Here is a 16,396-nt window from a genome sequence, read left to right as displayed (position 1 = left end):
AGAAAGAATGGTCTGGTGTGATCTGGCAGGTGGAGAGTTGGCACTCACAGGAGGCTCTGGGTGAGCTGGCAAAGAGGATTGGCCGGCAAGGAGGGATTAAAGAGGGGCTCATCCAGATATCCTTTTGTTGCTTCATAGAACGGCTTTGCAATGAAGGAGCAGTTAGGGATCCAGATATGGAAAAAGTTTAGGAGGCCAAGGATAGACAGGAGTTTCCTTTTTGTTTTTGGAAGTGGACAGTTAATCAAGGCCTGGATTCTATCTGGGGGAATAGTTCTTTGTTGATGGAATATGGAGAGCCCCAAGTGGGTGACTTTGTCTGGGCTATTTGGGCCTTAGATTGGGATACCCAGTAACCCCAGCATCCCAGGGCCCCAAGGAGTTTGGCAGTATGTCGGAGGCAGAGTTTTCGGAGGAGGTCATCTACGTATTGGAGGAGATGACTCGGGGCTAGGTCGAGTGTCTGTAGGTCCTTTTGTAAAGCCTGTCCAAAAAAGTGGGGACTGAACCCCTGGGGGAGAACTGTCCATGTTAGTTGTTGGGAAACGTGAGCCTCGGGGTCTTGCCAGGTGAAGACAAAAAGGGGTTGGGAGAGAGGTGGAAGGGGATGGTGAAAAAGGCGTCTTTGAGATCTAACACTGTGAAGTGGGTTGCAGTCGGCGGTACGGTAGAAAGAAGGGTGTAAGGGTTAGGGACTACTGGGAATGTCGATGTGATGGCCTCATTGACTTTTCACAGATCCTGAACCAGTCTCCAAGAGTTTGGTCCCTTCGTTACTGCCAGAATAGGGGTGTTATGTGCTGAATGGTTAAGAATTAGGATAGAGGCTTGAAGAAGTCTATGATAGACTTAAGTCTCTTGTGGGCCTCTGGGGTGAGCGAGTACTGTTGTTGGGTGATTATAGTCGATGGGTCTTTTAGTGTAATGTGGACTGGGGGATGATGTTTGGCTATGGATGGGTGATCACTGTCCCAGACTTGGCGGTCTAAGGTGGGTAGATCCAAGGCAAGGTCAGGGAGGAGGGATAGGGACCGTCCAGGTGCCATCTTCACGCAGAATATAGAAACTGTATCGACGAGGGGGGATATGTAATAAAGGCCCCCAATTTGGATAACAAGTCTCTCCCTAGGAGTGCCATCGGGCACTGAGGCATTATGAGGAATGAGTGTATAAGGGTTGATTTTACAAATTGACAGAGTAACAGAGGGCTGATTTTTGGCCTTAGGGGAACTCCAGAGACTCCCTTGATTGCGGGTTCTGAGTCTTGAGTTGGGCCAGAGTAGGAAGTTAAGAGAGAGAAAGTGGTTCCAGTGTCTACTATAAAAAAGGTCTTTTTTCCGGCCACTACCCCATCTACCCTAAGTTCTGAGCTCATGTTCAGGACACAGGCCAGGGGCCTGGGACCCGGGCCCCGTCATTGGAACAACTCTCATACGGTTGGGCTGGGGTTCTGGGGAGAAGTAGGGATCTCCCCAGAGGCGCCAGAACGTCCCTGTGGACATTCCACTCTCCAGATCTGGGAGGTGGGGACTACTCAGGGGTGCCAGGGCGTCCCTGGGGACAGTCCATCTTCCAGTGTCCCCACTGGCCACAGGTTGGGCATGCTTTTGTGGGGGGCCATGGGTCTGGGCATGCCTTTGCCCACTGTCCTGACTGGTTGCATTGGAAGCAGGGTCCTGGCAGGGGGGTCTTAAGCCCTGTTCTGGGATGACTTGGGCCAGCCTGATCTCTTCCCTTAATTGCTGCCACCAAAAAAGCATATTTAGCTTTTCTCTCACATTCTTTTTCTCTCTTAGCCTCCTCCTCTCTATTATTGAACACCTTGAAGGCTACTTCTAGAAGGTCTCTTTGGGGGCTCTCAGGGTCCTTTTCTAGTTGTCGAAGCGTGTGTCTGATGTCAGGGGTGGGCTGGCTGATGAATTGAACGTGAAGGTCGAGTAACCCAGCAGGGGTGCTGATATACTTCTGGACTGCCTCTGTGAGGCGTGCTAAGAATAAGGCTGGATTTTTCTCTGCCCCTTGGGTGATTACTCTGACTTTATCATAACTGACTTGGATATGAGTATTTTTCTGCATTCCCTCTAGAAGGCAGGTAATCATATGATTGAATCTCCTGATACCTGGGTCACTGGGCTGGTAAGTCCAGTGGGGATCTAACTGAGGCACCGCCTCATCAGCAACTGGGCTATCCCAGTCTTGGTTATGTAAATGACCAGCATGGGCTTTTGCTGCTAGCCAGATACGGTCTTTTTCATCTGGGGTGAGAGTAGCATTTAGGATATAATATACATCACTCCATGTGAGGTTATAGGCCTGGGAGAGTCTCAGGAATTCTTTTCTGTATCTGGTAGGATTTTCAGAAAATCATCTTAACTTTTCTTCTATCTGGCTCATATCTGACAATGAAAATGGCACATGGACTCGGGTGGGGCCCTCTGGTCCTGCCACCTCTCTCAGGGGAAACATGTATTGGGTACCTGACTGTGTGGCAGGAGGGGAAGGAAGTGGGGAGGAGGACTCGGGGAGATGGGGTAGCAGGGTCAAGGAGGAGTCAGGAGAGGTTTCCAGGCCAGTAGGTGAGTTGGATGAAGAAGGGGAAGGAGAGGGGTTGGCTGAGTGCGAGTAGGGAGGGGGCTCCTCCTCGGGGTGGAACTCCAGGGGTGCGGAAGGTCACTGCCTGCGGTTAGTTGAAGAAGAAGAGCCCTTTTGATTGGGAGGCAAGGTGCATAGAAGGACCTCGTGGGTGGAGCAGGCCTTGCATAGGGAGGGCTTGCTCCAAAGGACCCAAAAGGCTTGGGCATATGGGACCTCTGACCACTTGCCATTCCATTTAAGGAAATTGATGAGATTTTGAAGAATGTTAAAGTCAAATGTGCTGACTTCAGGCCAGTGGTCTTGATTGTCTAATTGGCATTGAGACCAAATCTGTGAACAGAGTTGTTTTAAACGGTTAGCTTTGAGTTCAGGGAGTGAGAGTGGGTTGAGATTTTTGAGAACACAGGTCAGAGGGGAGTCTTTTGGAACAGACTGGCCAGACCCCATAATTGAAAGGCAAGCAGAGGCTCCTATTGAGAGCTCGAGTAGTCACCCGTAGTCGCAATAGGAGTTATGAGAAGAGAGCTCTGTGTCGAGGTGGAGCGTCCCCCACCATCGCCTACAGAGTGGCCCTGGGCCAGGGGTCCCCGGGACCCAGAGAGGACTGAGTTCTAGGGCGCCTCTAGAACACCGTCCAGATCTTACCTCAATCTAGGGGCCAGCCTGGGTGGAGTGTTGCATGTAGAGCAGTCGGAGGTCGTGAGAGAGAGAAAGAGGGAAAGGGGGTAGAGCCGAGGCCTGGGGGTATGCAAAGCATCAATAAAGCCTTAGCACAAGGCTTGCACTGCTCAGGAAGGCACTGGGCATCCCGAGCGGATCTTGAGCCCTGGCAGAAAAGTGAGCTCAGAGGATATTCACGCTCCCAGACTCCAGGAAAAGGGAAAACAATGAGAGGGAGGGAGAGTGAGAGAGAAACGAGTGCCTCGCCCTTTCCCTGGTTTCGGCACAAAGAATGTAAGGTATAGTTCAGGCCGAGGCAGAAAGAGGAAAGACGACCTCAACAGAAGTCTGTTACCTTTATTCAGGCAAGGAGGGGCGACAGTTGGCCTAACGACCAGACTGAGCACGGAGAGGGATCAGGGAGGCTCCATATTTATAGGAAGTTTTGTGGAAGCGATAAGGGAAACATTAATCAGGCGGGATGTTTTGGGTATTCTTTAGTTGAGATGGCATTTGTAGTTGTGCAGGGGGTGATAAGTCTTCTGGGCAGGTGTAGTGAGTGGAAGGTTTCTGGACAGGAGGTGATAAGTCCCAGATAGATGCAACCGGCCTGGAGCATCAGGGCGGGACCTAAAGTTCTGTTTTGTTTTCTCCAAAGTTAAATGATTAAGCAAGGGCCTTTGAGACTGTTGTTTTCTTTTCTAGGCCCCAAAGACTACTTCATACCAGACATGGAGCAGGGTGGGTGCTGGGTAAGTGGAGTCTGTACTATGGCCGGCAGAGGCTAGGGCAGGCCACACACACATACACACATGGACACCAGTACTGGTTGCAGCACCAATATGAGGGCAGATATTGGGAGGACCTCAGGGAACACCGCCTGGCCCAGCCCTGCTCCCTAGCTCCCTCCCCACCGCCTACAGGGTCACCGCTGAGCTTCCTGGCTCAGAGCCCTGTCCTCTCCAGTAAAAAAGACAGAGAAAGAGAACTAGGCACAGCATAGGAGCTTTCTGTCTATGCCTCAGCTGTGGCAAGATTTTAACCTGCTGCCTGAAAGAATCCCTGAAAACCACCCTGTGAGAATCAAGGAAGGGATGACTACTGGTCTATACAACCACCGTTGCATATATCCTGAAAATAATACTTTTCATTGAAAAAAAGAAAAAACAAGAAGAGCTTGAACACTTTCTCTGCTCCAGGAGCTCAAATTTACCTGCCAAAAATAAAAAGTAAACTCTAGATTGGGGGGTGGGAAAAGGAAAGGAAAGGAAAGAAAACAGTGGAAAAGGAGAGTGAATACAGAAGAGTGGCCTTTATGTTGTTCAGTTGCCAAGTCCTGTCCAACTCTTTGCAACCCCATGGCCTTACCAGATAGTAAATCAGAGTTAGAAAGTATCAAGGCCCATAAGCAAACAAGCAAACCAAGAAACAAAGTTAAAAGTTAGAAACACACAAATATACTTGAGAATTTAGAATCTGATAAGGCATAATTTCAACTGAGTCCATTAAAATGGATTTCAGAAAGAAACACTATGGGTATGACAAGTGTGTGCATTAGTTGCTCCGTCATGTCCAACTCTTTGTGACTGTCACATGGACTGTAGCCCGCCAGGCTCCTCTGCCCACGGAATTCTCCAGGCAAGAATACTGGAGTGGGTTGTCATTTCCTTCGCTGGTGGGTTTGACTGGTAATCATTTAAAAAGGTAAAACTGAACCCACACTGCACACCATGAATATAAACTAGAGACTGTGGAGCCGAAGCAACTTTTCGAGTGGCGCTAGTGGTAAAGAACCCGTCTGCCTGGTAAAGAACCTGCAGGAGATGTAAGAGACATGGATCCAATCCCTGGGTGGGGAAGATCCCCTGGAGGAGGGCGCAGCAACCCACTCCAGTATTCTTGCCAGGAGAATCCCATGGACAGAGGAGCCTGGCGGGCTACAGTCCATGGAGTCACACAGAGTCAGACACGACTGAAGCGACAAGCACGCTGTATACAGGCATGCTAAGCGTGATTAGATACTGCTGGAGGGGTCCTGTCACTTGATCCAAATAATCAAAGCTCTAAAAGTAAACAATAAAGCTATACACCATCAGAAGAAAACACGTGTGAATTCCTTCACTTTTAAAGTTGGACTGTGACAGGCCTTTCTAACTATGACTCAAATTCAGAAACCATGAAAGGAAACATGGATAAATTCAACTATTTTTTTTAAAGTATGTATGACCAAAAAAAAAACCACAATCATAAAGCAAAAAGAGAACTGAGAGAAAATATTGAGTACACTTGTCACATTTAAAGGGTGAATCTGACTAGTATCTATATGCATACATATATATGCATATATGCTAGTAGAAATCAGGAAGAAAAATCAATATCCTAGAAAAATAGGCAAAAAGCGTAAATTACAATTCACAAAAAAAGAATTCTAAATGATGCTTGAACAAATGATAAAATACCTGACTGATTATTAGAAAAAGGAAAATTAAAACTACTCCTGAAACCTGGTTTTCATTCATCATATTTTTTAAAATCCCTAAAGTTAACAACAGAGACTGTTGGCCACCCCGAGATCTGCACCTTTATACACAGAACAGAAAGAGCAAATGTAGTGGCAAGAGCTTGGCATTAGCTCAAGTTATTCAGTCCATTTCTTCTTTGACCCATTAAACGCACATCTAGTCATCTCTCCTCCAGGTAGCCTGGAAGGGTATACACTGAAATTCATTCCATTCATTTCATCATTGTTTGGAATAACAAAAGGCTGGAAACCATCCACACCACTGAACACTATGAAGCATGAAAAACAAAGAAGAGCAAGGTCTCTATGTACTAATATAAAAGTATCATCAGGATATATTTCTAAAGGAAAAAAAAATCAAAGTACCAAACATTATATACAGTGCTATTTCTGTGTGTGGAACAAGTGAGAATTCAGAATATGAATATATATAAACACAGACACATACAAATATTAGTATTTATAAAAATGAGCATCAGTTCAGTTCAGTCGCTCAGTCATGTCCGACTCTTTGAGACCCCATGAACCACAGCACACCAGGCCTCCCTGTCCATCACCAATTCCCGGAGTTCACTCAAACCTATGTCCATCAAGTCGGTGATGCCATCCAACCATCTCATCCTGTCATCCCCTTCTCCTCCTGCCCTCAATCTTTCCCAGCATCAGAGTCTTTTCAAATGAGTCAGCTCTTCACATCAGGCGGCCAAAGTATTGGAGTTTCAGCTTCAACATCAGTCCTTCCAATGAACACTCAGGACTGATCTCCTTTAGGATGGACTGGTTGGATCTCCTTGCAGTTGAAGGGACTCTCAAGAGCATAAGATCGAGATAAAAGAAAATACTAAAAAATTACATGTATAGGTATATGTGTGTGTGTGTGTACAACATATGTATGTGTGTGTGTTGTCTGTGTAAAGAGAAAGCAGAAAAAATGGGGGAGAAATAGGCAGAGCTTCAGTGGACAGGGGACACAAAGAGGATTTTGGAGGACTGGTAATTTCTTTTTCCTGACCTTAACTTTGAATCCTTTGGAAGACCCATTGAACTCTATGTTTATGATGTGCACTTTTTGGTAATAACAGCTTGTGTGTGTGTGTGCTCAGTCGCTCAGTCATGTCCAGCTCTTTGCAACTCTATGGACTGTAGACTGCCAGGCTCCTCTGTCCATGGGATTTCCCAGGCAAGAATACTGGAGTGGGTTGCCATTTTCTCCTCCATGGGATCTTCCTGACCCAGGGATAGAACTCACATCTCCTGCATTGAAGGTAGATTTTTTACCACTGAGCTATCGGGGAAGCCCCAATAACAGCATACTTTAATAAATAAAATTATTGTTTTAAAACGGTGGGGCCATAGAAAAAGTTTTTAGGCATCAGTTGGAAGATGACCCCACACATCAAAGTTGTGACAATGTCAACCTTAAAAATATTAATGGATTTAATTGATTCAAGCGCGTCAATCAAAGAAAATTTAAGACTTAATAATAAGTCCCCCAAAATAAGAGAATGTGAACTATTGATGCATGTTACAAGTTGGATGAATTACGCTAAGTAAAAAAAAGTCCCCAAATGTTACCTGCTGTATGACTTTCTTGATAAGATGTGTTTGAAATGCTAGCATTCTAGAAATGGAGACCAGGGGAGTGGTTGTCATGGGTGGACGAGCAGGAGGAGGGGACAAGGCGTGGGACTGTGGAAGGTGTGGTTACAAAAAGGCAATTTCAAGGGATCCTGGACTGTGGTGTAAATATATGTGAGGAAACTGTATAAAACAAAACAGCACAGCAACTTCCCTGGTGGTCCAGTGGCCAAAGCTCTGTGCTCCCAAAGCAGGAGGCCTGGGTTCAGTCCCTGGTCAGGGTACTAGATCCCACATACTACAACTAAAATCCAGCACAGCTGAAATTAATTAATTTTAAAAAATAGATTCACACACACTCACAACTGAATACAAGCAGAATTCACAGAATCTGATAGGAGGTTGGCTGTATTAATGTCAATATCTCAACTACAATATTGTACTATAGTTTTTATGGTTGTAAACTCAGTAAAGGATACTCAGGAGTCTCACTGTATTATTTATTATAACTGAATATGAACCTACCATTGTCTCAATCAAAAATCAATTTCAAAAAATTGGTAACTAAAGGGAAATAATTATCTTTAATGCTTCATTTTTTAAGCATTTCCAGCAGGCTCTGTATTTCATGGAAAACAAATGAAGACAGATCTTTCCAGAAAAAGCTAGCTAACAATTTAGAAGGCATGATCAAATTAGAAAATCATCATTTGGTAACACCTAACAAGGTTACTGACTCATACCAAAATGATGCCAATATTAAACGTATTAGGTGTGTTTTAACTACTCATAAGTGGGAAAATGTAACCATCTAATGAAGTAACCAGAGGTTTATTTCACTAAGGAGCAGACCATCACAGATATTTACATTTCCTGATGTGATACAATACAAATTGCACACTTCCTATGATTTGTCTAGATAAAAATGTTTTTGCATATGTCCTGTGAGATAATAGAAAACATATATTGGTCGCTGCCCCCAGTGCTTGGCACAGACCTCCTGAAACTCTTGTAATTTCCCAAATGATAAGAGCAGGAAGTGCACTTTGGTTCTGTGGTGGTGACTCTGGGTGGGCTCCTGGATGACAGTTGATCATCAAAAAGACTGAGCCAGGATTAGAAGGGTGGGATTTTCAGCCCCACCCCCATTCTCCAGAGAGGGGAGAGGGGCTGAAAATGGGGTTATTAATAATCATTGTTTATACCTATGTCAGGAAAGGAAAGGAAAGGAAAGTCGCTCAGTCGTGTCCAACTCTTTGCGACCCCATGGACTATAGCCTACCAGGCTCCTCTGTCCATGGGATTTTCCAGGCAAGAACACTGGAGTAGATTGTCATTCCTTCTCCAGGGGATCTTCCTGACCCAGGGATCAAACTCAGGTCTCCCGCATTGTAGACAGACACTGTACCATCTGAGCCACCAGGGAGGCCTCCATAAAATCCCAAAATATCAAGTTCAGGGAAATTCAGGTGGATTAACACATCCCAGGTGGGTACTTAGTCATGCCCAGGTAGGTACTTACTAAGTCCCAGTCTCAGTCATGTCCTACTCTTTGCCACCCCAAGAACTGTAGCCTGCCAGGCGCCTCTGTCCATGGGATTCTCCAGGCAAGAGTAGTGGAGTGGGTTGCCATGCCCTTTTCCAGGGAGAGAGACACACCACAATGCCTGAACTCAGGACCCTCCCAGACCTCACTCTGTCTCTTCATCTTCTGCATCCTTTATCACACCCTTTCTCTTAAAAACATCATAGTCTAGTGGAGGACAGGAACGTGTTCATCAGCAATTATGGCATGATAAACAGTCTGAAAGACAGGACAAATGCTGAGCTTCTATAGTTATCAGATCTCAAAATATATCTCTTCTGCCATAATACCTTTCTTTCATGACATTTTCTATTTTCCAAGACCTTGACGATACACTGAGAGCTTATTGCCTACAGTCATAGTAACATTTGAAGCACACTCTTCAATTCAACAAATAATTACTGAGTACTTGTTCTATGCCAGGCATTGATCTAGGTTTTATGGGGAAAGCAAAAAAATGAAGGGATAACAATTAATCTTCATGCAGCTTTCTGAGCCCAAAAGGGCATAAAGCATGCTAAAGTTAGATGAGCAAGAGAGTCATTCTTTCCTTTAGATTCCCCACTGTGAAAGAGAGATTTTATTTTTTTTAAATAGCAAAACTTTTCCTGTTATAGAAAAAGACTATTTAATAAATGTGGTAAGGATGCTAAATTAGGAATTTACCATTTTTCAAGCTCCAGTATAATCACTGATTCAGGCAAGGGTCATGGGCGGATGTTAAACTTACCGAATGCACCCACACCTACTTGAGTGGCTAAGATGCAGACACTGACAGCACTCAGTACTGACAAACATGAGGAGCAATAAGAATTCTCATTCATTGCTGATGAGGATGCAAAATGGTATGGTCCTGCAGTTTCTCACAAAACTGAACATACTTTTACCATACAATCCAGCAACCACACTGCTTGGTATTTACCCACAGGAGCTGAAAGTTTTTGTCCACAGAAAAATTTTCACACAGATGTTTTTAGCAGCACACCTCATATTTGCCAACTAAGGTGCAACTCAGGTGTCCTTCAGTGGGTAAATGGATAAATAAACTGTGGTATACCCAGACAACGGAATATCACTCTGCAATAAAAAGAAATGGGGAAAGAATTTGAAAAAGAATAGATACATGTCTATGTATAACTGAATCACTTTGCTGTACACCTGAAACTGACACAATATCATTAATCAACTATGCTCCAATATAAAATTTAAAATTTTAAATAAAATAATCATAAAAAAGAAATGATCTCTCAAGCCACACACACACACACACACACACACACACACAAAGAGAAAACTCAAATGCAAACTACTAAGTAAAAGAAGTTAATCTGAAAAGACTACAGACTGTATGATTCCAACTATATGACATTTTGGAAAAGGCAAAACTATGAATACAATGAAAAGATCAGGGGTTGGAGAAGGGAGGGTTGAATACAGAGGATTTTTAGGACAGTGAAACTACTCCGAATGGTACTGTAATAGTGGATACATGTCGTTATACATCCGTCAAAACATAAGAATAGAATGAACCCTAAGGTAAATTATGGACTTGAGATGACAACGTGTCGATGTAGGCTCATCACTTGTAACCAATGCGCTACCTAGTGCAGGTGTTGAGAGTGACAGGGAAAGGAGTGTATGGAAACTTCCTGTGTTTTCTGCTCAATTTTTCTATTATCCAAAAACTGCTCTAAAAGTATAAAATCTACATATTTTTAAAATCATTAAGTGAAAGATTGTTGGGAGCAATATAGTCCTGGGGTGACCAGGTGCCCCACCTACACCACTAGCAATTGTAAAGGGGAAAGGTGCCTTTTCCGTGGAAAAAGCTTGTGGGTCCACCATCTCCAAGGGACCAAATTTAGCATCTCTGGTGATGAAACAGTCTGACACTAGACATTATGCCAGTTGAAGTAGGACATGCTCAACAGTAGGTATGATATTTCCTTACCAAAAATACTTAAACTGTATATGATCAAGGCTCTAAATCTAACTGGATGGCATCACATAAATGAGTTTAAGCTCCAGGAGTTGGTGATGGACAGGGAAGCCTGGTGTGCTGCAGTCCATGGGGTCACAAAGAGTCAGACACAACTGAGTGACTGAACTGAACCGAAATCTAACTTAAAATCTGCAAAGGGACGTCCCTGGCAGTCTGTGGTTAAGACTTCAGCTTTCAACACAGGGGATGTAGGTTCGATCCCCAGTCAGGGAGCTCAGATCCCGCATGACTCACAGCCAAATAAACCAAAACATAAAGCAGAAGCAACATTGTAATGAATTCAATAAACACTTTGAAATGGTCCACATCAAAAATCTTAAAAAATAAAGTAAAAATTGAAAAACAAACCACCAAAAAACAGGGAATGGAAGTCAAGTTAAATGACACCAAGAGAAAAGACAGACAAATAAGGAATTACAGGACCTTCTAGAAAACATGACAATGCATGACATTTAATTGGCTCTCTGGGAGGAGGAAATGTCAACCCACTCCAGCATTCTTGCCTGGAGAATTCTATGGACAGAGGAGCTTGGTGGGCTATGGGGTTGTAAAGATTCAGACATGACTGAGCAACTAAGCACTGGGGAAAATGAGGAAATTTAAATATAATCAGTGCTAGATAATGCTTAGAATTAACATTAACCTCATGCGGTATGATAATTTCACTGTGGTTTCGCATGATAACTTCCTCTTCAAGAGATGAGTGTAAGATACTTGTAGTGAAGGCTCATGTCTACAATGTACCTTGAAAGAGATCACCTACAGAGTGAAAGAAATAACAAGTAAATATGGTAAAATGTTTAAATTGTTTACATATAAGTTCTTGGAACACTTATGTACTATTCAAGATTTATGTGTGTTGAAAAACTGTTCATTATAAAAATTGAGGGAAGACTTCCTTGGTGGTCCTGAGGTTGGGAATCCACCTGCCAATGCAGGGGTCATGGGTTCAATTCCTGATCTGAGAAGACCCCATGTGCTTCAGGCCAACTAAGCCTCTTCACCACAACTACTGTGCCCTTGAGCCCTAAAGCCTGTGCTCCACAAGAGAAGCCACTACAATGAGAAACCCAGACACCACAACGAACAGTAGTCCCTGCTCACCACAACTAGAAAAAGCCTGAGCATAGCAACAAAGATCCAGTGAAACCAAAAATGAATAAATTTTCATTTGTGACTGATCTGTGTAGATATATGGAAAAAAACCACCATAATATTGTAAAGCAATTAGCCTCCAATTAAAATAAACAAATTAATTTTAAAAAAACAAACAAACAACAAAAAAAATTGGGGAAATGATATACCCTGATCATCAACATGCTGAGATGGGTCAACCACTGTTTCCTAGTTTTTCCTAACCGACCTAGAAGTAAAATTTCAGGACACCCCTCATAAGGGCTTATGCCTGCAAGTCACCTTAAATGTGTGCCTTCACAGGACTTACACCTTGACTCCAGCCCACTGTGGGATTTGAAAGTTTAGGCTGCAGGTTGCCCACTGTCAGTAATGTACACACGGGTAAAGCACAGGCTCTATTATCTGACACTCATAGAGACCACAGAAGGTGTGGGAAGACTTGAAAATACCAAGAACAGCTTGTAGCTGTTGATCCGAGCTCTGTTGCTTCATCCTGTGTAAGGAGGACTCCCCTGGAATGCAGTATTTCTGCAGAAATGACCCAGGAGCAAATGTTCACACCTGTTGCTCAGAGCCAGCTTCTCTGGGCATAATTTATTCCGCATCCCCCGCCCACCTTCAATTAGGGGCTGGAGTGCCGGGAGCCAGCACGGGAGATCCCACCCATGGCAAAGGTCATGAGGAAGAGCCCTGACAGGCAAAGGAAGGTCAGGACTCAAGGGACTCCCCACTCCACCCATGACAAGGTCATGCAGGCAAGGACTCAAGGGGTCCCTTAGATCTGCTCAAGCATCTACCCCCGAAACCAAAATCTGTCTGTTATACTACACTCTTCTGACATTAACAGAGGATATCCCTGATGACCTTTCTCTGGAAAATTAACTTAGAGCTCCAGTTAATAGACTCCTGCATATAAAAGGAGTGTCTCAGGTCAAACCTCTCTGCTGGCAGACTAGCTTCTGTGACAGGATTATCCACACTCTTGCTACTATGTACATGATTGTTTACAACCTCTCAACCATAAACAGCACAGAGAGTTTGGAGTATTTTGAAAGTCTTAGTTAGCATAGAGTTTTTCTAAAAATAAAAATCATGTTGGTGAAGGGTTTCATTGCTGAGTTAATGATTGCCACCAGGCCTCCATATCCTTAGGCACCTGGGAATATGTTAATCAATGTAATTGGAATGTAGAAAAAGAAATATAGTAGTTTTGATGTTAGCAATACTAGACTTTTGAGTTAATGAATTGTCTCTTTGTTATAAATCACTGTAGTCTCTTTGTTATAAATCACTGTACTCCTCTTTCTTTGTTATAAATCATTGTGTCCTTGCTATGTAAGGATGTAACTTTATCACTATCTTAAGACTAAGTAGATCTTAAGGGAAAACAAGTTTTCTGATTGACTAACCTTTATCAATAGAAAGAAAGATGGGGCCATAAAATGTTAATCGGTCTCCAGACCAGAAGATATTGTAAACAAACGTAAGACCCTTGTAAGAACAAAGATATGCAAAGAACACTGTCTTTAGATAAGGGTCAGAGCAGCTGACCCTGCGTGACTCTGTTTCTTACATTTATCTCTATGTACAACTAAAAGTATAAAAGCGGACCTGGAAAATAAAGAAACGGACCAGTTCCTGGAAAGACTGGTTTCCCCCGTGTCTTTTCTCCTTTTCTGGCTGAATTCCTATCTGGAGCACAGAGGTTTGCCAGGCCTACTAATTTTGCCTAGGCTTCTAAGATCTGAACGGGGAGGCACTTTGTGTCTCCACTCCTTCAGGAGACCGGGAAGACGCCTGTGGCCTACATAGGTGGTGCAAACCCCTTGTCTCAGGGTTTTATTGGTTCTCCGCGTAAACCAAGTTATTCAGCCTCTTTTCTCCACTAATTTTCCTACTATACTATTCTTTCCTAATCTCTCTTTATATCTCTAATTAAATAATTCTTTCCTAATCGCTGACTCTGTCCCTGCTTCGAATTACCCTGGATCCACCGGGGCTGGACCCCAGCACTGGAAGTTGTGTCATCTCCAGGGTCTGCTTGATATTTTCTGGTTTTGCTTACTTTGGATGGCGTAAGGGAAGAGGTGGTGAAAGGACGTGGGAGAAAGCCAAGAAGGAGCCTAAGAAACATGCTTGGGGCACTACATGCACACCTGTGAGTGCATGGATTTGACCTTGCGACAGGATGCCTCATTTAGCAACAGCTGACACCAAGATTGCAACTTAGCTTAATCCCTGCACAAACCTGGCTCCCACGCCCCCCTCAGCAGTGTCACAGTGGAGGCATAGTCTCAACAGCACAGAAAATCTTTCCTTTCTGCCTTAGTGGGCCTCCTTATGGATGCCCAGCTGCACACTTACTGTCATCACCTAAGAGTTGCGGGTGCAAGTGATCAAAATCAGTATTTGCATGACACTTTTACAGTTTATAGAATGCTTTGTTATATGCGCTCCTTCAATATTTTTAACATTTTGAGAGTCAGCTATTTCTACAAATACATCTTTCATGCTCTCAGCCAACACTCTAATACAAAGGGCTCAGGAGGGTCTGAAAAATGAAAGAAGATCCTTGTGATTCCAAGTCCAGTTTACTGAATAAGAAACTATATGCATGTAGTCAAAGGAGCACATACCCTGCACTCAAATCCAACTCCAACTCATACACTGGGTGCCCCCGAGTGCTGTCACTACCTGAGTCACATACTCACTCCACAGGACCATTTTGGGACTTAGAAAAAACAAGGTAATAGAAAGATGTGATGTGGTTTAAACTTGATAAGTGTTTGCTCACTATAACGCTTCATGATTTTTTTCTAACTACCTGGTTGCCACGACTGCCCAAGCACCACCTGGAAGTAATCATTTTTCTCACCAGTACTTCCTACATCCAGAAGGAAGAATATACTTTACTTGTACTTATTCCCTTTGTTGCATATTCGAATGCTTTCTGCAGCCGGGGAGTGCAGTCTGTTAGTCGGTTCAAGGAACATTTAAACAATGAGTGATTGGAAAAATGTCAAAACTCCTGTCCTCAGGATGGTCCTCAAGCATAACAATCTGCGGCTGAGTTTTAATAATTTTCAGAGAAAGCTACTTGAACTTCAAGATAAATCATCTACTTTGAGGATAAACTTCCTTCCACAGAAAAAGGATGAGGAAAGTTGAAATTTTGTTCTCCATGTAAGAATTCCGGGATGCAGAACCCCAACTCTGCTCCATGTGTGTTTATTTGTAATAGATGATAAGATAATGGTTGCCTCTCATGATTGTAACATACTATATGTTGCCAGGGTTGCACCTGAGTCAAAGAGTCTATATAAGTTTGGCAAGGCAAGAATTTTCCATTGCTTCATCTCTTTCCTGAGTGAACACTTGAAATCTGCATGAACTCTTGGTGACTGTCAAGGTAAGTAGAAGTCTCTAAATTTTTCCAAGGATGATACCTTTCAGGATATAGTTAGTATTCTTAACAAATCCAAATTGTTAACAGGAAAGACCTAGAATGTCCTTTCTTTTCCTCTGTCTGAAAGGCAGACTTCAAATTTGCGCTTGAGCAGAGCTCAAATGCAAATGCTGCTGCCCATTTTCTTATCTTCTACTGAAAACCGCATTCCCTGTCCGCAACCCTGGAACCAAGCTTTATCTGCAGCAATTTCACTCTGCAATCCTGTGTTTCTTTGTCATCTCCTGGAACTGGACTCCCTGCTTCTCAGGTCCAGGGATCATAACTTAGCTTAAAACTCAATGCCTAGAGCCTATGATACAGAGTGAAGTGAGTCAGAAAGAGGAAACCAGATATCATAGAATAACACATATGTATGGAATCTAGAAAAATGACGAACCTATTTGCAGGGCAGGAATAGAGACGCAAACAAGAACAGACTTGGGGACACAGTAGGGGAAGGAGAGGGTGAGAGAAATTGAGAGAGGAGCATTGAAACATATATGCCACCACATGTAAAGTAGATAGCCAGTGGGAATTTGCTGTTTGGTTCAGGGAGCTCAACCCAGTGCTTTGTGACAACCTAGAGGGGTGGGATGGGGTAGAGGGTGGGAGGGAGGTTAAAGAGGGGGGCGACATATGCATACTTATGGTTGATTCACTTGTGTATGACAGAAACCAATACAACATAATAAAGCAATTACCCTTCAATTTAAAAAAAAGACTCATGTTCAGTACATACTCATTGAAATCAACAAAGGCCCTGACGCTTTCCTGGGGATTTTTCTTTTTTTTTTGTTTGTTTGTCCCGTTGGAAGCACACACAAATATTTATCACAGTGTTCTGGCAATAATGCTCTTTTCTAGCTTTTT

This window comes from Ovis canadensis, chromosome 9 (assembly GCF_042477335.2).
Source record: "Ovis canadensis isolate MfBH-ARS-UI-01 breed Bighorn chromosome 9, ARS-UI_OviCan_v2, whole genome shotgun sequence".
NCBI lineage: Eukaryota > Metazoa > Chordata > Mammalia > Artiodactyla > Bovidae > Ovis > Ovis canadensis.
The sequence above is the reverse complement of the archived record's forward strand: the minus strand, read 5'-3'. Positions refer to the sequence as shown.